The sequence below is a fragment of the Rhineura floridana genome, chromosome 5 (genome assembly GCF_030035675.1).
Source record: "Rhineura floridana isolate rRhiFlo1 chromosome 5, rRhiFlo1.hap2, whole genome shotgun sequence".
NCBI classification, from domain to species: domain Eukaryota; kingdom Metazoa; phylum Chordata; class Lepidosauria; order Squamata; family Rhineuridae; genus Rhineura; species Rhineura floridana.
Genome location: NC_084484.1, coordinates 167933552 through 167947264, shown reverse-complemented (window position 1 = coordinate 167947264; position 13713 = coordinate 167933552). Strand labels below are relative to the sequence as shown.

Here is a 13713-nt window from a genome sequence, read left to right as displayed (position 1 = left end):
ATCCCAGTTCCAAGCTCATCTTTGCTGCATTAAGGACTAGAAACCTGTTTATTTTTGTGTGTTTCAGTTAAAGCTGAAATTCTTAAGACACTGAATCAGACACTCAGTACCACTACTTCTGCTTACCCACTGAAGTTGAAAAATATCAGCTTACTTAGGGCATGGATAACTTTCCTCTTTCACAAGATAGTTTATAATTTCTTCTTTTAAAAAAATAAAATAAAAATGTGTTGATGTTTGAGAATTCGATATTGTTTTAACTGTATTTATTATTCTTTCATCTTGTGCTGTGAGCCGCTTTGGAAAGATTTGTATCCAGAAAGGAGGGATATAATAAATAATAAATAAATAGTTAAGGGACAAGACAGCCAAGGATCAGCGTGTAACGTGTCTGGCCAAGTCTAGAAAAATGAAACAATATAGCCTTCAAAAGGTACAAAAAGAAGCAGAAAAGGGTCACCCAAATGATCAGGGGTCTGGAGCAACTTGCCTGCAAGAAAAAGTAACAGTTGAGGCTTTTTAGACTAGAAAAAATTTGTATAACACATCATAGAAGTGCATATAATTATGCCTGGGGTGGAGAAAGTGGATAGATAGAAATCTTTCTCCCAGTCTCATAATACTAGAACCCAAGTGATCGAATTAAACTGATTGCTGAGAGATTCAGGACCTTTTCACCTACAACATGTATAGTTTTTTTAAAAAAACTATGGAATTTGTTGACACAAGATGTGGTGGTGGTCATCAATTTTAGATGGCTCTAAAGGGGGGATTAGGATAAATTAATGGCGGAAAAGGCTATCAGTGGCTACTACTGAACGAAAGTGCTTTCTCCAGGATCAGAGGTATCTTTGAATGCCAGTCTCTAGGGAGAAAGCTATTATTGCCCTCGTGCCCTGCTTCTGGGCTTCCCAGAGGCATCTTTTGACAGTGTGGGAAATACAAAGATGGGCTAGATAGGCCTTTGGTCTGCTCCAGCAAGGGTAGTAGTAGTATTAATACTACTGCCTTTAAAATTCAAATGGAAGAGACGAAGGAACCATGCTTTGCTCCCCAAAATACATTCTCTTCCAGACTCTCAGGACTCATGTCCCACCCTCCTAGCCAAAGTTTGAGTCCCTGTCTTTTAACTTGCAGGGCCATAACTTTATCTCATGTTCCTTGTAATGGTGCTTACCAATAAATCATTCTGCATCGGTGAAATCCGAGCCTTTAATATGGCCTTACATCCAGGACACCAATAAGCGTTTTGAAACATTGTTCACAGATTTCCTAGACTATTAATGGAGATCAGATGTGGCAAATTTAGATAGCAGGCTCCCTTTATAGGAGAGAAAATGATCAAGAGCCCTGATCAAGAGTCCTACATCCCTTGGAAGGGCAATAAATTTCCTGTCCCTATCTCACCTAAGGGTAGAAACACACTCACTGTTCTCCCAGTTCCAGTGCGTCTCCACCTCTCTCTTCTGGAAACAGGCACACAATGCTAGTCAAACTCAGCCCCTTTTTGCTGCAAAACCTGGTGGGAGCAGCTTGAGTGCATTTTTTTAAAAAAAATTGAGCTTCAAAGAGATTTCGCACCTGATTGGCAGATCAACCCATTCCCTCTCCAGTAGTGGCTAATGGAATCACTTTGTTCTGGTGACTAGTGTGTTCACAGCCTAACTCTTTGATTGGATCATATCTTGCACCTCTAGCATTTTCTCCATGGTTTTTAGGATCCCTGTGCAAAACTGTTTTGCTTCTCGCTATCAGCATACTGTATTCAGGGACTGAGAGTGCTTTGTAACCTTGCTGGCCCGTTACAGCAAAGACTCCAAGTAAAAGAGTCCTGTAGAGATTAGGAGCTGTATCCAACATTACATGAGTGGAAGGCAGGAAAAATTGATCTTTTCCTCCCCCCTCTCCCACAATCTGCTATAGATCCTTTCACCCCTAGAAAACCTCTCTGTAGGGTTGGGGAAATCTCACACTGCAGGTTGTGCTGTCCAGGGGTCCAGTGGGATTGAGGTGAATCATCCAAAATCAATCTGAGGAATCTTGCCAGTGAAGTAGAAAATTCGTCCACCCAATTCCAGACAATTATCCTCTCCCATTACCGAGTTGGGCAAAGCACCCAATATTTGGCCAGTCCCCCTGAAACTTCTGGAGAGGCTTTTTGGGAGGTGCAGGGTCTGAGAAATCTATTGCAAGAGCTTGCAGTGTTGGACACAATTCACTCAGATTTACAGCATAATTCTGTGCATATTGACTCAGAAGCAGGGCCTTTTTTGTGTGATAGTACTCACTGGTACAGAGTACCAGTATATCTTTTTTTGGTTGCCCATGCCAGGCATTTTGTGCTGGCACCCATTGTACTTTTATCAAGATATGAATACCACACCTCACTTTTTTTTTTTTACAAAAAAAAAAAGCACAGCTCAGAAGCACTAGTGTAGTGGCAAATTCAGAAGTGAAGGGTGCCTTCATGGCAGTCACCAGCCACATCCCCTCCCATCCTTTTTTTTTCCTGCTGGGTTGAGAAGGAGATCCTTGTTAATGCCTTCTCCCATAACAACAGATGTTTCTGGGAGCCAAGGAGCATGAAAGTGGAAAGTGTTGGTTCCTGAGAAGAGTCTTCTCAGTGGCTGACTCACCTCCTTTCACTCTGATTGGCTCCAATCAGCAGGAAAGGACAAGGAAGCATGTTAGAAGACTCTTCTCAGTGACCAACACACTTCCTTTTCATGCTGATTGGTTCATAGGATGCTGGAAACATAGGGATCCTGCTCCCAAAAAAGTAGGTGGTTTAAGATCTCCTGAGACCCCGGATGACTACCCCCTACTCAGAAGTAAGTACTGCTGTGTTCAATGGGGGTTTACTCTCAGGTAAGCATAGCTGGGCAGCCCTAATGCAGCATAGACTTGTGTGTGCCGGGGTGGGGCCCACTTTGTCTGAAATGCATAAAGAATGACACATTGTGGGCTCTGGGCTATGAGAGCATATTTTGGTTTAGGCTGCTTCACGCATCTAATGAAGCAGACTCTTGCTTGTGAAAGTGCGGGTCGCCCTAAATGTGTTCTTCCAGTGGACTCTTGGGGTGCCTGCAGACTGTCAGTATTTTGCAGGAGCGTTTCAAGTGCATACCAGAAAGTTAGGTTTGTGCATTTCAAGTGGATTAAAGGGCTCCATTGCCCTAGTGCTACAAATCCACTTAAAAAAAATATGATTTTTTGTGATTTGGAAAGTAAGGGGGAAATGCATTGAAAAGTGTGGGATGAACAAATGAGTAATGGGAAATCGTGTAAAACCCCTGCAAATCAGGGTGGGTGCAGGATGAACACTCTTTGTCGTATAATAACCACCCCATCAACAAATGAAACAAATGCTCAATAGAGGGGATATAATGCGACCTCTGCATAAGCTTTGTGCAAGCAAATCAGGATGAATGCTCAATAAACAGGTTGTTTTGAAGGGCCGTGGGTTGCGTTCACTACAACAGATTAGTCCTTCAATTGCACGTCCTGCGAGATGTGTGACAGCCGCTTTGTATGGCAACTCTCCACACCACTCCAAGGTGCGTCTGAATTCAGGAATCGTGGGGTGGCAGTGCGGGGGGGGGTGTACAAAGGGCCAATTTTGTGGTTGCTTCTCCCTTGAGCAAAAAGCAGAATGACAACTGGATTTGACAGAAGGAACCATGCCATTGGCCTTAATTGCAGTGTTCCTATTTTCAAGTGTTTCCTGGAGTGGCATCATTAAGATGCCATGGGGAGTAGCTCCCACACAATTAGCTGTATATATGAATGGAGATAAACACAGAGACGAGGCAAAAATCCATTTCTATAGAAGGGAAGCCATTCATAGCCACTGGTTGCAATCGTGCCTTGTGAATGACTGTGAGATAGGGATGTCAGTGCCAAACATGTGTAATCTGTGTAGTATGAACAGATTAATTTTATTAAGTGTATGTTCTTTTAGGGGTGTTTTATGTACACTGCTCAATTTTTTTTTAATGTTTGAGTGGAATATAGACCTATACAATAAATAAATAAAATGTGAGGGTACTGGTTGCCAATCAGTGAACCTTTACAATTTGGGCTTTTAAAAATTACAAAACGGGGCTCTAGGGCAGAAAAGCAGAAAGCAAAAGGGGAGGTTCTTCAGGGGAAGAGGCTGTAGCTCAATGGCAGAGTATCTGCTTTGCATGCGAGAGGTCCCAAGTTCAATCCTCGACATGCGAGAGGTCCCAAGTTCAATCCTCGACATCTGAAATCCTGGACAGCTGCTGCCAGCCAGTGTAGACAATACTGAGGTAGGTGGACCAGAGGTCTGACTCAGTATAAGGCAGATTGCTATGTTCCTATGAGCTTATGGCTTATTTGCATGCCAGAGGGAACCCCCCCCCCCAGTACTTCTAGTATGAGAAGCAGTTCTGTATCCGTTGATCAGGATCTGTTGAACATTCACCATGCCATTTGTTGTTTTGTTCCTTATCTTCAAAACAACACTCCCTGCTTGGACTAGTGGTGTTGATCATTGTCGGGTGTTGCGAAGTGATCTGTAGCAGAGTTGTGTAAGTGTTCATTTTCACTCCCTCGCTCATTGTATTGCACGCTCACTGTTGAAAATCTCTCCCAGACAGTACTGCTTTCAATTGGCAGAAGAGATAGCTAGCTGAATCGGAGCAACACTGTCCGCTTTGCACCTTAGCCAAGTGCAATTTGGTGGATGTTAATTGAGTGCCACCCACTGTGCTTATACCGATTCCCAAGGCCAAGCATATTCTGCAATCGTATGGCACTGAGGCACAGAATTTGGTATTGGATGCAACATTTAGGCTGCAATCTTTCACAGGGTGCTTCGACTGGGGGTTGCCAACGTGGTGCCTGTGGGTGCCCATGTGCCCCCCAATGCCTTCTTTAGCCTTCCCACAGGGTCCCTTCATGGATACCCCTCCTGCCAAAATTAGGCTTGAAGAAGCCTTCTGTTCTAAGCCAAGAAAACAGATTTCACTGTGTGTATAGTGCCCATGATAGTTTCTCTGGTTTGCAAATGGACCCATGGACCCAAAAAGCTTGAAGATCCCTGGCCTAGTCAATAAGTCCCACTAAACTGAGACAGCCTTGCTTTGGAGTAAATATGCTTAGGATTAACTATTAGCATATTTCTTTCTTTCATATTTCTAGCCCTTATGGATATGCTTGCAAGACCTAATGACGTCAGTGGCTGAACAGGATTTCTAATTGTTGGAAACGAGTCAATCACCCGGCAGTTAACAGCAGCGGCACCAGACAGCCCCTTTCCACAGCTCCATATTCACTCCTGCCCTTTCAGAATTCTCTTCCTGCCTTTCTTGTTTGGAACACAGGATAACTTCAAGAACAAAGCAAATACCGTCTGAAGCAGCCCATCTCTCTGTTTTCCTGGTCTTGTCTTATCCCAACTTCGTTTCTTGTTCAACATAGCTGCCGCTTTCAAGTAAGCAAAGCTTGGCTCCTTCCTGGTTTCCATAACCTTCCAGGGTAATTTCTTTCATATGTTGGTGAAGCATATCCTTTCTGCTCTCAAACACAGATCCTGCTACTTCAGCCAGGCTCAGCAGGTCACATATCTTACTTTTCCCACGCCACTCGTGCAGGACAAAACGTTAAAAAAATTATATCCACTCTCAGGAGGCCTCTCCTACTCCCAAAAGCAAACGAGGGTCTATTGCTGGCATGGGGAACTTCAGGGTCAGGGGCCGGATGTGGCCCTCCAAGCCTCTCTGTCTGGCCCTTGGCACTCTCTCCAGGCTACATCCCCTCACCAGCCCTGCTTTGCATCTTCCTCGAGTGCCTGGCTGGAATGTGTCCTTGAACTCTTGCTTGCCTGGAGGATATCGAGGGGCGTTTGAATGTGTGTAAAGCAGCATCCTGGTCTGTAATGCTCCATCCCCTTTTGCCTTTGGCCCCACCCACCAAAGGCATGTGGTCCAGAAGGGAAGGTGGCCCTCAAGCTGATAAAGGTCTCTCACCCTTGCTCCATTAACTAGAGAGGAATAAAATACTCTCCAAACTTCCTGAGCTCTACCATCCAAGGTCCACGTGATTTCATGCAAGTCTCCACAAACCTTACCACTTCATAGCAAAGTTATTTAGGGGGAAGGGTCAGAGCTTAGTGGCAGAGCCCTTGCTTTTCATGCAGAAAATCTTGGGTTCAATTCCTGGCATCTTCAGGAAGGGCTGAGAATGTCCCTTCATCTGAAATCTTGATAGCTGCTGCCAGTCAGTGTTGACACTACTGAGCTAGATGGACCAATGGTCTGACTCTATATAATGCAGCTTCTTAAGTTCCTACGTTCCGTGCATGGAAACATCCCTTTGTTGCCAACATCTTCTTTGGATAGGCATGGTCTTTTCTCCACGATTCTTTGTAGTTTGCTAGCTGAAGATGCTTGCTTATTGGCCTTTAATGGGTGGGGGCTCCTACCTACAGAAAAGTATCCCACTTGCTTTGGTGCAGGGGCTGAAGGAAACTTTCTGGCACTTTTGAATGTAGTCCAAAAAAAAAAGAGAGAAAAAGAAGCCTGAGTTTTTGGAAGTGGCCTGTATATGGGGCTCCAAAGTATACTGTTCCATTTGTGGGACTGATGCGGCTTTACTGACTAGCCATATCCATCTCTCCCCCCCCATACGTACTTTTGTAAATAAAGAGAACTTACAAAAACACCATCTGTCTGCAGTACTCCCTCCTCCTAATGGAGCTGACAGCGTAAAAAGCTCCCCAACTGCTGAAGACAGCGTGTGAAACAAATTCTTTCCTAAGTCCTCAGCAAGGTTCTAAGTGGCCAGTTTTGGGGGGGGGAAACCTGCAGTTTGCAGTGCAATCCTATACATGCCTACGTAAAAGTCAATCTCATTCTTTCCCCCCCTGAATTATATTCTTTTATTGCATTATTCCAACATTACAATTCATTAAGATCCAATGAGAACAAGTTAAATTCGAAAAGAAAAAGAAAAAAAAAAAAGAAAAGAAAAAGGAAAGAATTAAGCTTAATTAATTTCCAAACTATAAATTACAACCAGGAGCAGGTAAAAGCCATAATTCCATATAAATAGTCAAAATATTTTTTTGTCTTATTCATTTGGAACATTACAGGTGAGCTAAATTACCTTACCAATTTGTTCCACGTATTCAGGGAATCGGACTTTACAACTGATTAGCTGACCTCATTTCCTTTTTCCCTTTACCCAGTTGCCATATTTCTACATAGACTGAGGGTATTGGATACCTGTGTAAATCATCATTTGTAGAAGAAATCTCATTATTTTCAATGAAGGTTACTCCCAGGTATGCTTGTAGAGGACTGCAGCTTAAGTCAGGGATACAGTTCTCCTGGGCTGCAGTACTGAACACAGTTAGGCCACTTCTGTTAGAGATGAGTCCTAAGTTCTCCAAAGAGATGTTTTTAGAGGGCCCTTCTGGACTGGTGTTGCTTTGCAGGTGTATTGTGCAACCAATCATTGATGCAATCATGGTGCATTAGTAAAAATAAAGTTTCAATTTCAATTTTGTTTTTAGATTTTTAAGTGCCTTTTACGGTTTTAAGGTTGTGCATAGTTTAATTGTATTTTAATTGTATGTTTTTCTATGTTTTTAACTACATGTAGTTCTATTTGTAAGCTGCCCTGAGTTCCAGTTTGGAAAAAGGGCGGGGTAAATAAATAAATAAATAAAGTTTCAATTTCAATTAGTGGTGAATTTATACTGGATCAGCCACACATTATTCCGCTTTATTAACTGTTCTGCGATGTTATTGCATTAAGGCTGCCTGGAAGGGCAGTCTTGTGCTATAGCGCAACAAAATTGGGACAAATAATAAACCAGAACAGTTGTGATAGGAAAAGTTACAGGATTTCAGCAAGAAGCAACAGGACACGCACTGGCTAGTAGCGAAGCAGTATGTCTGACCCAGAACATTTGCAGGTACAAACAGTACTGAAAGAAGGATTGCGTATAACTATTCTGGTACCATCACGAGCACAAATGATCATGGATGAACAATAAAAAGGACGTTTTTCGCGGAATATTCCCGGCCATATTTTTTTGTGGTGGTCACCCCCCCCCTCCAACAATGCTCCAGAACAATGAGAATGCAACATGCAGGGCACTGTGGAAGATACAAAATGGGACCTGGGCTGCCTACACAGGTGCTGTGCTGCTGGTGCATGTGGTGACAGGAAAAAAAACTTTTGAAAAAAAGAATCAGCTATGCCATGGCCTCTAAAACACAGCAGCACTACAGAAGAAAGCTGATGATGAAGATAATTATGTAATTCTTGGAGCAGATATTTTTTTTTAAAAAAAGGTGTTGCTGACAGCCACGAATGCACACACAGAGTGGGAGCCTATTCAACGATGAAAGGGCTGTGTGGATTATCCCAAAATTCAACAACAAATCCAATTTTGCTAATATTCTACCTCATCTCTAGCCGCTGCTAATGGTGGCCTCAACTGTTCAAAAATTTCAACTGCGGAGAATATTAGATGATTTTGTTGCTGTTGCTAAGGGCTGCATTATAGCTCTATGGATAAGCATCCATCTTTTTACATCCCTAAAAACCATTATTAAAAAAGCTTCTAGATCTATTCTTAGCAGGGTATGCATGGAGGGGAAAGTGATGCGCATCACATGCACTAGCCCAGCCTTTCCCAACTAGTGGGCCACCAGATGTTGTTGGACCACAATTCCCATCTTTCCTGACCATTGGCAATGCTGGCTGAGGCTGATGGGAGTTGTGGTCCAACAACACCTGGTGGCCCACTAGTTGGGAAAGGCTGCACTAGCCAGTAGGTGTCTAGTTGCCCTTGCGTGCAATGTAACATGCAAAACTGTGACAAATTTTGCTACTTTTCTTGGAACTATTTGTTTGCCGCCCATGAAATTCCTTGCATGTTTCATCCAAGCCTTGTAGAAATATTGCAGATGGCAGCATGGGAATGACTCTCCTGAATCATGTGATTCCCCATGATTAGGAAGATTCTGGTCCACAGTATTTATTTCAATTGAGATACCGGTAGTTCCCTCCTCCAACCAATAGGGAGCAAGTTATCAGTGCCTGGCTCATGTGGATCCTGAACCTGTGGCCCTCCAGGTGCTGTTGATCTCCAACTCCCATCAACCCCCAGCCAGCATGGCCAATTATAGGAACTGTAGGCCAGCAGCACCAGGTGGGGGGACACAGGTCCCTCATCCCTGCCTTAAGTTTAGACCCTAACATGTCCCAAAATTTCCTAATTTTCAACAAAATTATTTGGCAAAATTATTAATGTTTTTTAGTACCTTTCTATTCATGGAAGAGCATTTCCCCCCTTCTTACCATCCTTCTCTGGGAAATGTGTGTAAAGAATGTCATGAAGAACAAATTATGGAAATGTTTACTTCATCCATAGGATGGTGCCAGAGGATTTCAGTATTTTGGGATCTAGGCTTACTTAAAATGCTTCATTTCTGTAAATACTGCCATTTATGAGATGTAAAAAAAATGTATAAGAATTCTTGTTTCACACACACAGACCCCCATTCTGTATATTTAAATAACAGGAACGCAGTGACAAATTGGCAAAAGGCAGGAAATCTTTGGAATCAGCATCTCAGTTCAGCCAAATCAAATATATGCTTTTGTAATGCACAGCTGGAAAAGGTCAGATTCTGTTATGGTTCTCACAAACAAACTTAATGAATAAAGATGCCCAGGGCATACATGTAGACTAGCATATTCTGCAGAACAGAGAGATTTTTAGATTCTAGCCAGGATACAGTGGTGGCTTTAGGGGTGTTCACACACAGGGCTGGCCTCAGGCAGGCTGGGGCCCTTGGGCACCAGTCTGCCCTGGGACCTGGCACACAGACGCACGCCCCACCTACCTACCTACCAGGCAGGTGGAGGAGCGGGAGGTTGGGTGGGAGGTTGAGCGAGGGAGAGAGCGGGCGGGCGGGTGAGCAAGGGAGAGAGCGGGCGGGTGGGCTGGCGAGTGGGTGGGCAGGGGCAGCTCCCTTCCTGCGGTCTGCGGCAGCTTGCTGCGGAAGGGGAATGCTACTCCCCCACCATAACGAGGGGCCCTTCAGGTGCCCCTGTGGGCCATGGGGTCCTTTGCCAGGGCCCCACCTGGCCACCCTTCAGAGCTGGCCCTGTTCACACACATTGGGCACCTGGGTACACAAATGGTTGAGCTATACACTTGTACAGTTATTCACGTGTAATATTTAACGAGTGTACAGTCTGTGTGCCTATGTACACAACAACTGAGCTGTACAAATCAACAACTGTATACTCTTTTTACACTCACACTTGAGACAACTTGTACTTGGGTCCAATGTAACATGCGAACAAGCCTTTTATCACTTTACAGTGGGTGTTCACATGTTCTCTAAGCATGGGCAAGCTAACTTTCTACACATATTAACCAGGCCTGTGCATATTCCATGACTGTGCCACATAAATGGGGAGAAATTGTTACTGGGTGCACCATCCTGAAGTCCTGTGAGAACCTTAAGCCTCAGTCTTTAGCAAAGCAGGCTTGAAAGTGTGTAGCTAATATCTAGTAAAATATAACACATTTTATGTAATTTGCACAGTTCGTTAAAGTCAGAGGCTTCTGCATGGATGGTTTTTTTGGGGGGAGGGGGTCTTGGGTGCATTAATTCAGACCACCCAAGACCAGCACCCAGACAACACTGATTGCATGTATATATAGGCAGTTCAAGAGCTGTGCCTGATGGATGAGTTGCTCCAGATAAGGAGCTAGGCCAGAATCAGCAGCTTTATAGGGTCTGGTGGAATCCTATCGGTCCCTTGGATCACCTGATCCCTTCTGAGCGACAAATCTTTGCCCATCCCCACAAGAAATGGAGCACATAGATGTATACAGTTTACCTCACCACACTTGTATTACTATGGTTGTTACAAGATCTTGTGAAAATGAAAAGGGGGACATTTGCACAGTCTGAAGTACTTCAGGGTGCCCACCTCACCTCACAAGGGTCCCTTCTTAAGAAAAGGGACAGAAAAAGAGAGAAAGGGAGAGAAGCAGACCCATCGAGTCTGGTAATATGGCCCTTAAAAAATGGAAATATACTGCCCTCAAGTCGATCCCAACTTATGGCGACCCTATGAATAGGGATTTCATGGTAAGTGGTATTCAGAGGAGGTATACCATTGCCTTCCTCTGAGGCTGAGAGGCAGTGACTGGCCCAAGGTCACCCAGTGAGCTTCATGGCTGTGTGTCACTAAAAAAGAGGATACTGACTTGCACAAACTTTGCATAACCTAATTGATATGTGCAGGGAGGAGATTGTGGCCACTTTGCTCCTTCTTAGGCCCTGATGTTGCTATGCTGCTGTGAACTAAGCCATGGATTGGTTTATCATCTTGTCTGAATCTGGGCTTATGATTGGTTTCCTCAAGCAAGCAAGCAAGCAAACAAACCCCATCAGCGGCAAGCCATAGAAAAAAAATTGGCTACAGCTCATGGTTTGTCTGGAGCAAGACAAACCATGAGCAGTGGTTCAGAGTTGGAGAACACCCAGTGACATCAGCTGATGCACCTTGGTGGGGTGAGCCTGGTTTGGAGGAAATGGCCTTGGGGGCTAGAGGTTCCCCACCACTGGATTTACAGAAAGATTGGCACATTTGTACTAGGGATGGAAAGATCTGTCAATTTCGGTTCTTCCAGTTTCTCAGTTTTCCACATTTCTGCAGCAATTTGCATTTTTTTTAAAAGAAACCTCATGAAAATTCTCCAGCATTTTAGTGCAAATTTCTCTCAATAAACACAATTTTGTAGATAGTTTTGATTAATGCATGTTTTTGCAAGTAATTTCTCATCATACAATGCACGTTTGTATGTTATTTTCACTTATATATTCATTTTTATGCACACTTTCCCCTAACATATCCATTTGTGTAAACATTGCTTGGTTGGCTGTCTACATTGCAAAATTCCAATAAGTGTGAATTTTGAAGGATGTCTGTTTCAGTCCTCACGTTGTTTCGGAAAGTGCAAATTTGATCAATTTGGCTTTAAATTCAAACTCAATTGAATATCTCGCCCACCCCTAATGTGTACCCACTCCTCCATGCAGAGCATTAAGCAGCCCCATGCATTTACGTTTATTAGGACAGGTCTTGCACAAAAGGCCACCCACTGAAATGTCACCACACAGGTGTAACACCCACCTCCCAAATGCACTAGGGAGCTTCCGCACCAGCAGTGACTGCAGATGTATGGTGGATTATTTTTACTTATCAGGGTTTCTATAGATTTTCTGTTTTTATGATTAATTTTAATTGATCTTATCCATGGTATGCTTTTAATGTTTATGTATACCACTTAGAAATTTTGGTAATTATGAGGTATATAACTTATAATATAAACAAAAATCTGGATTAAAAGAAGAAAAAGTATGGGTTGAGACTTTGATGAGGATGCTGCTGTGTGGATGCAGTGAAAACTATGAGAGTGTGAACAGTGCCAAATCTACAATAAACTCCTGTTTGGAAGTGCCCATAACGATAAAAACAACCAACCAACCAGCCGGATCTGTTGATCAATTTGCTGCTCAAGCACTGGGTCACTTTCCCTTGTCTAGAAAATTATTTGTAAGTATCTCCCCACTTTTCTTCCTTTGGATGGTCTTTGAACCTTTGGCAGAATGGCAACAGATGTGGAGCCAGAAGACAAGAGATCTCACCAAGGAAGCATACATATTACTGGCATAAAACACAGTGAAGTGGCTTTTCTCGCTCTGTTTCAAGTTGAATTTGCCTCTTGTTCTCACATCAGCCAAAGCCACCATATGTCCATACCTGGGAGCAGAGACCAGGTGGCGATGTCTTTGCTTGATGGAATTGCCTGGTTGGTTACCCAGTGTCATTTTTGCCCCCAGAAATCCATAAAGAGAGGAGGGTATTTCACATGTAAACACCTGGGATACAATGTGACTTGAATAAGGATATTGTGGGCAAGTTGGATGGAAGCTGGCTTGGGGGAAACCACGTTAAAATGCAGTATCTCATCAGAAATGACAAGATAGCTCTGGATCCTGGGTAATGTTGTATATACACAGATTCAAAAATGAGGAGCAGGAGCATAGTGGCAAACTCAGAAGTGCAGCGTCCCTTCATGATAGTCACAGCCACGCTCCCCCTTTTGTGGAGGGGTTGAGAATGAGATCCTTGTTCATTCTTCTCCCACAGCAACAGACATCCCTAGGAGCCAGTCAGCATGAAAGTGGAGAGTGTAAGCTACTGAGAAGAGTCTTCTCAGTGGCTGACTCACCTTCTTTCACTCTGATTGGCTCCAATCAGCAGGAAAGGACAAGGAAGCATGTTAGAAAACTCTTCTCAGTGGCTCACACACTCCCTTTTCATAGTGATTGGTTTGTAGGATGCTGGAGACAAAGGGACCCTGCCCCCCAAAAGGTAAGGGGTCTAAGACGCTAAGACCCAGATGATTACACCCCTAGGGGGGAGTGCACTGGAGCCAGAGTAAATGGTAATGTGTAAACAGCCAAAGTTGCCAAGGGGTACACCAGAGACTGAGGAGGAGGGACTGTGTATATGGAACCTCCTCCTCCTTCCACTACACATTATCTAAAGGCCCAGGTTTGCTAAAGCCTATTTTAAATGTGACGTTAAGGGAAAGCAAGTAGATAGGCTGAGCAAATTGTTCTGGGTTGTCTGGAAGCC

At 43.7% G+C, this 13713-nt stretch overlaps 1 protein-coding gene and 1 long non-coding RNA gene across 2 annotated transcripts in view; one reads left to right on the top strand and one right to left on the bottom strand.

Annotated features, from left to right (window-relative positions):
• LOC133386004 (uncharacterized) overlaps nucleotides 1-6136 on the top strand; it is a 56723-nt gene extending 50587 nt beyond the window's left edge. Inside the window, exon 3 of the long non-coding RNA XR_009763053.1 lies at nucleotides 5170-6136. This is a non-coding gene — a long non-coding RNA (uncharacterized LOC133386004). The remainder of the gene's footprint in view (nucleotides 1-5169) is intronic.
• Nucleotides 1-13713, bottom strand: part of MAML2 (mastermind like transcriptional coactivator 2) — a 234191-nt gene that overhangs the window by 182322 nt on the left and 38156 nt on the right. The gene's annotated exons all lie outside the window — the stretch shown is intronic.